Source organism: Macaca mulatta, chromosome 4 (genome assembly GCF_049350105.2).
Source record: "Macaca mulatta isolate MMU2019108-1 chromosome 4, T2T-MMU8v2.0, whole genome shotgun sequence".
Taxonomy (NCBI): domain Eukaryota; kingdom Metazoa; phylum Chordata; class Mammalia; order Primates; family Cercopithecidae; genus Macaca; species Macaca mulatta.
In genome coordinates, this window is record NC_133409.1 from 154,557,804 (window position 1) to 154,567,981 (window position 10,178).

Here is a 10,178-nt window from a genome sequence, read left to right on the forward strand (position 1 = left end):
CTAGCATTCGTTAGCCAATGATGTCCTTTAGTATTCATTAAAGTCACCGCAGCATAGGGGGCGTTTATGTTCAGGTTTTGCCCAAGAGTCAGCTTATCTGCTTCTTGTACTAGCAGGGCAGTTGCTGCAAAGGCCCTCAAACATGGGGGCCATCCTTTAGAAACCCCATCTAATTGTTTGGTGAGGTAGGCCACCGGCCTTGGCCAGGGCCCCACAGTTTGGGTTAAAACTCCAACTGCCATCTTTTCTCTCTCTGACACATACAATGCAAAAGGCTTTGTCAGATTGGGTAGCCCCAGGGCTGGGGCTGACATAAGTTTTTCCTTTAACTCATGAAAGACTTGCTGTTGTTGGGATCCCCATTCAAAAGTTTCCCAGTCCCCTCCCCGCCACCACTTTGTGACCTCATACGAAGGCTTGGCTAATACTGCAAAGTTCGGGATCCACAGTCTGCAAAACCTCACAGCTCCTAAGAATTCTCTCACCTGCCTTCTGGTCTTAGGCTCGGGTAGATTACAAATGACCTGCTTTCTTTCTGATCCCAGGCTGCGCTCCCACTGTCGGATAGTAAATCCCAAGTAATATACCTGCTGTCGGCAGATCTGAGCTTTTTTCTTGGACACCTGATACCCACAGTCTTCCAGGTGCTGGAGTAGGGCATCCGTTTCCTTGGCGCACCCGCCTGCCGTGGGGTGTCCCAGCAGAAGGTCATCAACGTACTGGAACAACACGCAGCCTAGGTCTCTGGTGGGAAACTTCTGGAGGTCTCGAGTCAATGCCTCCCCAAAGATGGTGGGGGAGTTCTTGAACCCTTGGGGAAGCTGGGTCCAAGTGTACTGAGTCAGTGACACCTGACTCTGGATCTTCCCACTGAAAGGCAAACAGTTTCTGACTCTCAGATGCTAAAGAAAGCGTCTTTCAGGTCCAAGCAGGTGAACCAGCTGTCCTCAGCTGGCAGCAACCCCAACAATGTGTACGGGTTAGGTACTGTTGGATGCGAAGTCACTGTAGCTTGATTAACTAAGTGCAAATCCTGTACCAGCCTGTAGTCTTTGGTCCCTGGCTTGGGAACAGGCAGGAGGGGAGCGTTCCACAGAGACGGACAAGGAACTATAATTCCAAAGGTTCTTAGGCGCTTGAGATGGACCTGGATACCTTCAAGAGCTTCTCTTGGGACCAGGTACTATTTTTGCCTAACTGGCTGGGCCCCAGGCTTAACTTCTATAAGTATGGGGGCTTGGTTGACTGCCAACCCTGGAGGGTTGTCTTGTGACCACACTTTTGGCCACTACTTAGCTAGAGCTGGTCTTATATCTTGGCCTGGCTCAGTTAAGAAAAGTCTCCATTCCTCCTCTCAGGGGACCGTAAGGGTCATAATGACTCCTGTTCCGGGTAACTTTAGCAACAAATAGCCGTGCTCTGTAAAAGAGATGGTGGCTCTCAGCTTGCTAAGCAAGTCCCTTCCCAACAAGAGCAAGGGACAGTCAGGCATGTACAAAAACTGAGGACACTTTATGTCCTCCTACAGTACAAGTCCGGTGCAAGCACAAAGCTTGCTTTGCTGAAACCCCTGTGGCTCCGATTATGTCAATAGTCTGTTTGGATCAGGGGGCGAATGGGGCAGTTACTACCAAATGTTCAGCACCGGTATCTACAATAAAATCAATGTCTTTACCCTCGACTGTCATCCTGACCATAGGCTCTTTGGGGGCACTTGAGCCCAGTCCCCCTCAGTCCAATAACCCTTTTGCCAGGTTGAGCAGGGTCCCTTCCTCCTTGTCTGGGGCCTCCTGCTCTGAGTCACCTTGTTTTCCTTTTAGCTAAGGGCATTTGTTCTTCCAATGTCCTATTTCTTTACAATAAGCACACTTGTTATGCTGCAAACGCTGACAGCCAGGCTGAGTTTCTTTCCCAGGCCCCCCCTTCCCTTGCCTCTTTGGGGGGACCCCTCTGATTGCTGCAGCTAACAGGTCAGCATTTCGCTGGGCCTGACGTTCATCCTCTTTGCAGTTTTCCTCACGGCTTACTGCATCCCTGTTTACTAACACCTGGTTAGCTATTTCTAATAACTGTGATGTATTCATCCCTGCAAAGCCAGCCTGTTTCTGCAGTTTTCCTCTAATGTCTTCTGCGCTTTGACTAACTAAAGCCATGTTAATCATGCGCTGATTTTCAGGGCTATCGGGATCAAAGGGAGTATATATACGATGGGCCTCACACAGTCTCTGGTAGAATTGTGCTGGACTTTCTTCTATTCCCTGAACGACCTCAGAGACTTCATTAACGTTTGTGGCCTTCTGGGCTCCCCTCTTTAATCCTTCCAAGAGAGCTTCCCTGTATTGGTTTAGCCTTTCTACATCCTCTCTTTCATTTGGGTCCCACTGGGGTCGGTTGGTTCCTGGTAACTAGGTCTTTACATACTCTTGGGGGTTTTGGTAATCAGCCACTTAGTTGCTGCTTGGAGCACTCTCCGCCTTTCATCTGTGTTAAAGAGGAACGTGAGCAACTGGTAGCAATCAGCCCAGGTGGGGTTGTGGGTCTGGATAATAGTTTGGAGCAAATCAATTAGAGCTTGTGGCTTTTCAGTATAGGACAGGGTACCAGTTGAGAAGGTCAGCAGAGGTGAAGGGCTGGTACACAAAAACATGCCTCTCCACCATGTGACCATCCTCATCTATCCCAGCATACTGCTGCTCTTTCAGGGGCATTTGTATCCCAATTTTGGGTCGTAAATGAGCTGCCAAGGGAGGGGTTTCTCCCAAGTCTTCATCTCCTCTCTTGTCTACTCTGGGTGGCCTAGGGATATGTATGTTTTGCGGAGGGGCAAGCACTGTGGGCTCAAGAGTGGGGAGCCTCTCTCCCTGGTAAGGGGAGGGCACCACTGGGATCACTGGTGCCATCTCCTGCAATGGATCTTCTGATATTGGGTCGAACAGAGCTTCAGGAATTTATTTCCCTTGGCAGGTGGAGTGGGATCCTTCCTTGGCTATCTTTCTCTTTGCTACTAGGACTGCTGCTGCCTGCCCTCTTAGCCACCGTGGGGGGTCTAGCACCAGCTGTAACCAATTATCTATGTATGGGAACTGGTCTGAGTATCCTGCCTTACCAGTTACCCTGTGCCATACTTTAGAAACAAGGGACCTGTCCAAACTTCCTTCTGATGGCCAACCCACTTCTAATGTTGGCCAATCTATTTCACACAAAGTTCTAAGTTTTCCTGGTGTCATAGTAACCCTATAGTCTCCACTAAATCCTTCCTTGAAATTTTGCAACATAGTTCCTAGTGGAGTGGGCTTTCTTTGTGTCTGACCCATGTTTCCACGAGACAAAACACCACACTCACACCACATGCACACATCACAGAACAAAGAGCGGGTAAAAAGGGCACACACACACACTCTTTTAGTTTACACCAAACCAGAATCAAAACCAAAATCAGAGTATCCAGAAATCCAAGCCAGGTCAAAACCAAATCCAAAGTATCAAGCAATTCAAGTCAAGTCAAAGCCAAAGTGCCGGCTCAGGCAAGCCGTGGGTGATCTGGTGATCAGGCCACGCTTCCACTCAAATGGAGTGGGCAAGTTCCAAAGACCAGTTTTACCACGTTTCAGATGTCCAGACTTAAAGGGCCAGTTCCTTCCCCATGTTCAGCCACTGTGTTGATCCTCTATTGGGCCTGCTGTGCACTGCTCTGAGGAGGCATTCCACCGGGGCAATTGCCTACCCGGAAGCGCTCTCAGGATCCCGTCCCTCAAGCTGGCCAGAGTACCCCGCAGGGATGTTCCACAGGGCAGGCCTAAGTGGCCTAAAGGGCTGCCTCGACCGCGTGTTAATCACCTCGATTCCCGGTCAGGGAACCAACAAATGTAGCAGGACGAGCCACAGACAAAACTCCTCAGACACCGGATTAAAGAAGGAAGAGGTTTTTATTCCACTGGGAGCATTGGCAGATTCGTCTTAAGAGCCGAGCTCCCCAAAGACAGAGTTCCTGGCTCTTTTAAGGGCTTACAACTCCAAGGGGTTCCACATGAAAGGGTCGTGATAGATTGAGAGCACATGTGGTTAGAGTGGGGGGTTAATCTTTTAACCTCAGGCCTGGTCATCAATGGCACTGGCTGGTCTTGCCACTGACTTGATTCCTGTTGTTTTTCAACTTTTTCTTCCTCCTCCTCTTCAGAGACAAGAGACAGTAAGAGAAATAGTTCTCTCCTCATTGCTTTGCTCTATTCTTCACCTTTGCCTTTTCTTTCCCCGGCTTTTGCTAACCCATTCATTGTCCTTAAAATTGGGTCCTATTTTCAGACATAAATTGGAGCAGAATCTATATTTTGGGGGTGAAGGGGTGAGTGAATGACAGGGGATATTGAAGACAACAGAACTGGAAGATATACTGACCCTACAAATGACAGTTTTATATTTTGAAGAAATAGCTAAAAGAATAGGCTCAAAGCAGCCGAAATAGCTCAGTTGGGAGAGCGTTAGACTGAAGATCTAAAGGTCCCTGGTTCAATCCCGGGTTTCGGCAGGTTTGTTTTTTCAGTTTTAGTTTTGCCTAATAGAACTCTTATTTTTATTTATTTACTTATTTTTTCCTTGGAGTTTCACTCTTGTTGTCCAGGATGGAGTGCAATGGAGCGAACTCGGCTCACTGCAACCTCCGCCTCCTGGGTTCAAGTGATTCTCCCGCCTCAGCCTCCCGAATAGCTGGGATTACAGGCAGGCACCACCACGCCTGGCTAATTTTGTATTTTTAGTACAGACGGACTTTCTCCATGTTGGTCAGGCTGGTCTCAAACTCCCGACCTCAGGTGATCCCTCAGCCTCGGCCTCCCAAAGGGCTGGGATTAGAGGCTTTAGCCACAGCGCCCGGCTAATACAACCCTTATACAACACTTGCATGCCAATACCAGAAGGGTGTATAGAACTCCAATTTTTTGCTGTTGAAAATCCAATAAAGGTACTACACACACACACACACATATGTGTGTGTATATACGTGTATATATATATATGCATGTATATATGCATCACTTTGGTTTCATATTCCACTGAAGTCTTCCATGAAGCGCTGACATTAATAAATTATTTAAAGTCTTAAACCTAGGAAGTGATTTTTTTTTTTTTTTTTTTGAGATTGAGTTTTCCTCAGGCGCCCAGGCTGGAGTGCAGTGGCGCGATCTCGGCTCACTGCAACCTCCGCCTCCCGGGTTCAAGGATTCTCCTGCTTCAGTAGCTGGGATTACAGGCGCCTTCCATTTCATGTCGTATACAGTATTCTAAATAATTTATATCCCCTATTAGTACCGAGGATCTTCTACTCACAGCCGCTGCAGACGCTCCATTAGACTCAGAAAAAGAAAGCTACCTCCTGAAAATTATTACAAGAAGGTTTTTCAGGAAGGGGGTGTAGCTCAGTGGTAGAGCGCATGCTTTGCATGCATGAGGCCCCGGGTTCGATCCCCAGCACCTCCAAACGTTGGTTTTGCTATGGCAGTGCTCAAACCTAATTCTCAAGCAACGTTAGACTCCGAATTCTCGAGCAACGTAGACTTCTGCCTCCGCACCTTTTTCTATCCTATTTCTGCACATACAGAGAGTAAAGACGTAACCCAATGGGTTGCCTCCATTTATAACCAATCTCTATGCTGTGAGCTTCGACATCACCGAAGGCGACTGCCACGGCCGAAGGAAGGTGAAAAAGAAATGAGGAAGAAAGAATGGGATTCCAACAGGGCCTCTTGAACCCAAACAAAAGACTGCACATCCACGGGCAGTTCACATTAGCTCTCATTTTGTACTATGATTAAAGAGAAGGAAAGACAAAGAAAGAAGAAGAAGGGAGAAAAACGCCGCGCGGCCTTTTTTTTTTTTTTTTTTTTTTTTTTTTTTTTTTTTTGAGACGGAGTCTCTCTCTGTAGCCCAGGCTGCAGTGCAGTGGCTCGATCTCCGCTCACTGCAACCTCTGCCTCCCGGGTTCGAGTGATTCTCCTGCCTCAGCAACTGGGATTACAGGCGCGTGTCATCACGCCTGGGTAATTTTTGTATTTTTAGTACAGACGGGGTTATATCATGTTGGCCACGCTGGTCTCGAACTCCAGACCTCAGGTGATCCACCCGCCACAGTTTCCCGAAATGCTGGGATTACAGGCGTGAGCCACTGCTCCCAGCATCATCTTTTTTTTACATTAGTTTTGTTTTTTGGGCCAAAGAACAGAGCGAAAGCATCTTATCCACTGATTTCTCCTACAGTCTCTCCCTGTCAACCTGTGCAGAGAGCACAGCCACAAGTGTGATCCAATACTGAGACAAGGACTGCTGTGGCTCTCCAGCCACTTGAGTTGGGAGTGGAAGGATACTGGATGACCGAACGAAGACTGTCGGGGAATTAGAGGCCTTCCACATGCTAGGAGCAGAAACCAATATGGATCAACATTCCGTACTGATATTCCATACAATCGATTCATTTTCCTGTATTTCTTCAGCAATTCCATTTCCTCGTTAAAATAAAACATTGCCTGGAAACCTCTGTTAACGGTCAACGGAGGACTCATATGAAAAAGTAGGAAAAGTTTTTCTGTCACAATAGAAGATAGACGCAGAGTAAAAGATGAGTGGATCGCAAAAATTGTTTTGTTCTTTCTCGTCATTCCCATCACATCTGCATTGTATGACCAGGGAACTCCCAGGAAATCCTGTCCACTGATGATACCTTTTAGGGGTTTCCAATGCTGTATGTTTCAAAATTGCTGTACTCTGTGTGTAGGTTTGCTGTTGAATCAAAGCATCTTTGAGAGGCAACAGAGTATGATGTTTGTCACCATCCACCAGTCTAACACTCTATCAGGCTGGGATGTCCTTACTTCTTGATTCTTTTATCCGGTAAAAATATCCATAACCAGCTTCCAGGAGGGATACTGTCTTGTGAAACCTGTTTAGCTGAGGATTGGCTGTGTGTCCCCAGGCCAATCATATGTTTGTTTTAAGATGCATTTTTTGAAGAGGTAATGAAGACATGCCATATATTTTCTTTTCATTTCTTGCTTTTCCCCCCCTGCTAGCTACTGGTTCTCTCGAGGCACTTGAAGGAAACAGTGTCATGTTTGCCACAAATGATGCTGCACAGGAGAGCAAGGGGTGAAGGATTAGGGTGCTACCAGTGGAATGCCAAATTCCAGGCCCAACCTCAGATCTACAGAATCAGAATTGATAAGAATGGGGCCCAGCTGCCCGTGTTGGATAAGCCCTCAAGTGACTCTGATGCTAAAGTTTGAGAAGCACTGCTCTAGAAGTTTCAGAAGGAGGTCCCAGGGCCAGATGTTGGCTAAGGAGAAAGAGTTGCTCCCAGGGTTCCCTGCCTATTTTCAATAGAAAAACTCGGACCACCTAGGAAAGCCAGTGAGGTTTATATTTGCCTTACATCAGGGGTGAAAGTGAATTTGTTATCTCTTTGAGACCTTCAATATTTTAGATGGCTGGAGCTCACACACAAGAGCCTTTAATTTTCCTGTAGAAGAACTCACAGGGGTTCTTTAGAGCCAGGAGACTATTTCCAGCCAAAATACCTGGAGCCCTCTCGAGCTATTTTGGCCTTTCAATTTGAAACCTAGGCTTGGAAGTTTCTAAGCTCTAAGGAAGACATTGTAATCACTCTTTCTCCATCCTCAGGGTTGGGATTCACCCTCCTGTCTCTCCAGCCCCCACTAATTCTGCCAATGTTCTGGTCTAAGATCAAGTTGTTAAAACCCAGTCTATGTGGCTGGGGGCGGTGGCTCACACCTGTAATCCCAGCACTTTGGGAGGCCAAGTCGGGTGAATCACCAGGTCAAGAGATCAAGACCATCCTGTCCAACATGGTGAAACCCGTCTCTACCAAAAATACAAAAATTAGCTGAGCATGGTGGCCAGGGAGGCTGAGGCAGGAAAATAAAAAATTAACTGGGCATGGTGGCTGCGCCTGTAGTTCCAGCTACGGGGAGGCTGAGGCAGGAGAATCCTTTGAACCTCGGAAGCGGAGATTACAGTGAGCCGAGATCGCGCCACTGCACTCAAGCCTGGTGACACAATGAGACTCCATCAAAAACAAAAAACAAAAACAAACAAAAAAGCTCAGTCTAATGCATAAAATGTAATTAAAATATCTTCGCAGCATTAAGTAGAGAATTCCTTGTTGTTAGCAGACTGTTCCTCTTCCTCCTTGGAAGATGTTCTCTGTCTGTCCACCTTCTGCGTTTTCACATTTGTCTCTTCCTTTCCACACCTAAGCCAGCGCTTTATTTCCACTTATCTCGTGTAGGGATACTCTTTTGTGTGGAGACCTTGACTTTCCACACTCTTCTTGCTTCCAAGAGTTGGGTGTAGGCAATGTAGGAGCCCACTGCCAAAGTGTGGGTGATATTCTCCAGGAAGAAACCTAAATTTCAGAGGCTTGCTGATGTGGAAGAAAGCCTGGGTTATTCGATTCATAGAGCTTCGCACTGCTGGGTAGGTTGAAATCTGGACACCCTGAATTCCTTAGGAACAAGGTAGAAGTGCTTCTGAAACCCAATTTAAGTTTAAAATATACTGAGGCTCCCTGACCTTTCTTGTTTTTCACGACATATTCCAAGCTCAAGAAGTTAAACACACACACTCTCTCTCTCTCTCTCTCTCTTTCTTTCTTTCTCTCTCTCTCAAATACGAAAACAGAACACACTCTCCTACCTGTAACAAAGGGGCTTAAGCAGGAGGGTCTCTCTTCCTGGTTCAACACTCTCCCCTTCGCGAACAGTAGGGATTGGAAATAGGCGGCTTCTCTGTCGTTTCCTCGGAAGCCACCAGTACCACCCGCCTGTACCAAAACTCAAGAGTACCCGTGATCCCCAGTGTCCGAGCCAGTAAAGGAGTTGCGAGGCATTCTCAATGCCGCGACTGCCTTAAGCACAAACCAGAGAGATCTTGCGGGAAAGTGTTTCCAGTTCACTTTTCCTACTGGGAATGAGCCCTCTCGCTTATCGCGGACACCGAGGAAACGCAGTGGAGATGGGCACCCGGGCTGCCCAGATCCTCTGGCAGCCTCAGGCGCTCGTCCACTTCGCTCCTCCTCCGCCTTTGCCTGCCCCGCCGCAGGTGCGCACCCCACCGCTTCCCTGCTTCCCTCCTCGCGCTCTTTTCGCAGGTGGTCCTCGTTCTCCTCTCCATCCGTCGTTTCTTGAGTCTCAGAACTGGAGCCACAGTTTCCCCAAGATGAAATCCATGCTGGGTTTCAGCCACGGTGCCGGCCCAGGGGCTGGCGAGGGTAAGGACGATCGGCGACCCACGCTCCTGGGTTTTCATTTCTAAGAGCTGGGATTTCCACTTTCTCACCTCCTCACCTGGACCTAAATCCCCCCAGGCGGTACTGACCCTTCTGTTTTTGTATCCACCTACTTTACTCTCCGTGTGACAGCCCTTGAAGGCAGAAGGAAAAGAATATGTAAGAAGCGAGAAGTTAAAAAAAAGTTTTAGTTTGAAAGTATTTCAAGCCTACAGAAAAATTGTAAAAGTAATACAAAGAACTACCATACACTCGTTACACAGATTTAGCAATTTCAAATATTTTACCGCATTGATTCTTCTTTATCTGTCTCTACACATATAAATACACACACCCATTATTTTTCCCGATCGGTTTTTTATAGTTTGCATATATCATGTATTTTTTATCTCTAGTAATTCAATGTGTACTTCCTACGAAAAAGAACATTCTCTTGTAAACCACAGTTAATTTTCAAACTCAGAAAATTAAACATTAATACAATACTATTATTTAATATACAGTCTATATCTAAATTTCACCATGAATTCCAACATATCCTTTCTTGTTTCTTTAGTATCCTTTGATCTGAAGTGGTTTCCCAACCTTTCTTTTGTATTTTATGGCATTGATTTTGAAGAATTCAAGCCAGTTGTCAGTAGAATGTCCTTCAGTTTGAGTTTTCTGATGTTTCCTCAGGATTAGATTCAGGTTATGTACATTTGGTGAGAATATAACATAAGATATGTTGTGTTTTTAGTACATCGCATAAGGATTTTCCCCCCCATTTTTGGTGATGTTAACTAAATGTAAAATCATAATTTCCTCCCCATGTAACTAGTATGTAATCTGTAAGGAAATATTTGAGGATATGCAAATATTCTGTTCTTCATCAAAGTTTTACTCA

At 46.5% G+C, this 10,178-nt stretch overlaps 2 non-coding genes across 2 annotated transcripts; both read left to right on the forward strand.

Annotated features, from left to right (window-relative positions):
* The first annotated feature begins 4,452 nt into the window (after positions 1–4,452).
* Positions 4,453–4,525, forward strand: TRNAF-GAA (transfer RNA phenylalanine (anticodon GAA)). Its single transcript has one exon. It is a non-coding gene; the product is annotated as a tRNA-Phe (tRNA).
* Positions 4,526–5,400: 875 nt separating this feature from the next.
* Positions 5,401–5,472, forward strand: TRNAA-UGC (transfer RNA alanine (anticodon UGC)). The gene has a single exon. It is a non-coding gene; the product is annotated as a tRNA-Ala (tRNA).
* Positions 5,473–10,178: the final 4,706 nt, after the last annotated feature.